Here is a 2,819-nt window from a genome sequence, read left to right as displayed (position 1 = left end):
ACAGAAAATAACAAGTGCTGGTGAGGTTGTGGAGAGATTGGAACTCTCGTGCACTGCTGGTGGGATTGTAAAATGGTACAACCATTGTGGCACACGGTATGGTGTGTCCTTAAAAAACTGAAAATAGAAATACCATTTGACCCCAGCAATACCATTACTAGGAATATATCCTTAAGAGGTGAGAGACAGCTCACGAACAGACATATGCACACCTATGTTCATTGCAGCACAATTTACTATATAGCAAAGAGATGGAAACAACCTAAATGCCCATCAACAGATGAGTGGATAACCAAATTATGGTACATGCACACAATGGAATACTGTACTACATTAAAGAACAATGAGGGATACGTGAATCATCTTACAACATGGATGAGCCTGGAGGACATTATGCTGAATAAAATAAGTCAATTCCAGAAGGACAAGTACTGTATGAGCCCATTACTGTAAAAAGATAAAGAAGGGTTTGCTTGAGACAGGGAGCTCACTTTGTACGTTACCAGGGTGGGGAAGGAAGGGGAGGAATTACTTCTGGGCTAGTTGGGGCCCACACACTGATGTGAGTAAGGAGAGGGATGTATGGAAATAGTCTGTGACCACCATGGTAACATTAGGAAAAGGGAGGACACTGAATTGTGCACATAAACGATAGACGACAGATGCTAATACCAATCAGTGTGCCCATAATATTGCATTACCGTTAACACCAAACACCAGGCACATAAACACATAGACATCTGAAAGGATCAGATGGGGGTCAGTGAACAGGAGTATACTCTAGACCAAGGATAGATTCAGCTGAGGCTAATCTTGTACAGATACCAGTGATACAAAGTACCTGCAATCCTTACAAAAGCAACAGAAGACAGATATAAAGTAATCCCTCATAGACACCCAGACACTGTGGGAGAGAAATCTAATGGATCTACTGTCTCAGGACCACAGAACTGGGGGACACCAGACTCAATTGGCACAACAAAATACATAAAAGCCTTGTTCCTCATCCTACATTGGTGAGTAGAACTGGGGTCTTAAAAACTTTCAAGCGACCATCTAAAATGCAGCTAATGGTGTCCTATTGTCAGAAGTGAAGAAGAGTGCCAAAAAAAAACAAGGGCATTTGGAAGCAATCAGCCCTAGGACACAATGGCCCTCGAGACCAGAACTAGATGGTGCCCGGCTACCAATGCCAATCAGTCAGGAAAGGATCAAATCTGGAGATTCTGGATAGAGTGGGAGGAAAAATGTGGAACAAAATCAAAAAACTCAATAATGACCAGAATCACTGGTCGGATGGAGTCTGATGAGACCCCCAATACTATGATCCTGGAATACATTCTGGGCCTGGAATAAAGCTCACTTCCAAGGGCTGGCTCTCAGCTCAATAGTTAACAAGATGTACATCCACAGCATTCAACCCAGGGTGACGTACCCACATACTCTATGGAAATACGTCCCTTGGAGCAATAGACCATGGGGCACCAAGGGACAACATTCACACAGAGGAAATGCAGGACAAATGGGCAGGGGGAGGGTTACTGGCAGGGAGGGAAGGAGACTGGGTTAGGGTTGGGCATGGTAAATGGGGAGTGAAACTAAATGTACACATGATAAAAAAAAAATAATAAAGAAATAAGAATCACTCCTAACTGCTCTAGCTAGTATATTAAAACCCAGCTCACTGTTAGGTGCACCCATGTCATTAAATTCAGTTGCTGTAAGTTTTATTCCTCCTTCCTTGGTCTACTCTAGTACCATCAGACCCCATTTCTTCATGTTCTCTCAAGTTTAATGGTGGAATTTCATTGCTATTAAAGTAAAACCTGCAAAAGAAGGAAATTGTGAGGCAGAAACCTGTCAGAGAAGGAAAATGCATATTTTCCACTAATAGCAATAGAAAAGTGGTAAGACTGTACTCTGTCAAAGGTGGAAAATGCATGACACCCCAAAAAACCAGGACAGTCCCATTGACTGTCATAGTTTTCACTATTTTATTATAGTATTTGAAGAAAATGGCTACAAATTCTTTTCACCATGTCTATGCTGCCTCCACTTCTTCCAAGACAAATTTCTTTGTTATCCTGGCAGTCCACATTATTTTCATTCTTCTTCACCAGCATTACAATTTAAAGTCACCAGTTCTCCTTCTGTCTTCCTTATTCACTGTCCAACTTTCACGTGCACATGAGGCTATTGAAAATATTATGGCTTGGGTTAGGCACACTTTAGCCTTTAAAGTGATATCTTTGCTCTTTAACACTTTAAAGAGGTCTCTTGCAGCAGATTTGTCCAGTGCAATATGATGTTTCTCGACTGCTGCTTCCATCGGTATTGATTATGGATCCAAGTAAAATGAAATCTTTGACAAGTCTCATATTTCCATTTATTGTTGTGTTGCTTAGTGGTCCAGTTGTGAAGATTTTTGTTTTCTCTACGCTGAGGTGTAATTCATACGGAAGGCTATAATATTTGATCTTCATCAGTAAGTGCTTCAAGTCTTCGCTACTTTCAGCAAGCAAGGTTGTGTCATCTGCATATTGCCGGTTGTTAATGAGTCTTCCCCCAATCCTGATTCCATTTTCTTCTTCATATAGTTCAGCTTCTCAGATTATTTGTTCAGCATATAGATTGAATAAGTATGGTAAAAGGGTACAACTTGATGTATTTCTTCCTGATTTTAAACCATGAGGTATCCCTTTGTTCTGTTTGAATGACAGCATCTTGGTCTATGTACAGGTTCCTGATGAGCACAATCAAGTGTTCTGGAATTTCTGTTCTTTGTAATGTTATCTGCAATTTGTTATGATCCACATAAT

This window comes from Orycteropus afer, unplaced genomic scaffold (assembly GCF_000298275.1).
Source record: "Orycteropus afer afer isolate SDZICR_OR568_19922 unplaced genomic scaffold, OryAfe1.0 scaffold00045, whole genome shotgun sequence".
In the NCBI taxonomy this organism is placed as follows: Eukaryota; Metazoa; Chordata; class Mammalia; order Tubulidentata; family Orycteropodidae; genus Orycteropus; species Orycteropus afer.
The sequence above is the reverse complement of the archived record's forward strand: the minus strand, read 5'-3'. Positions refer to the sequence as shown.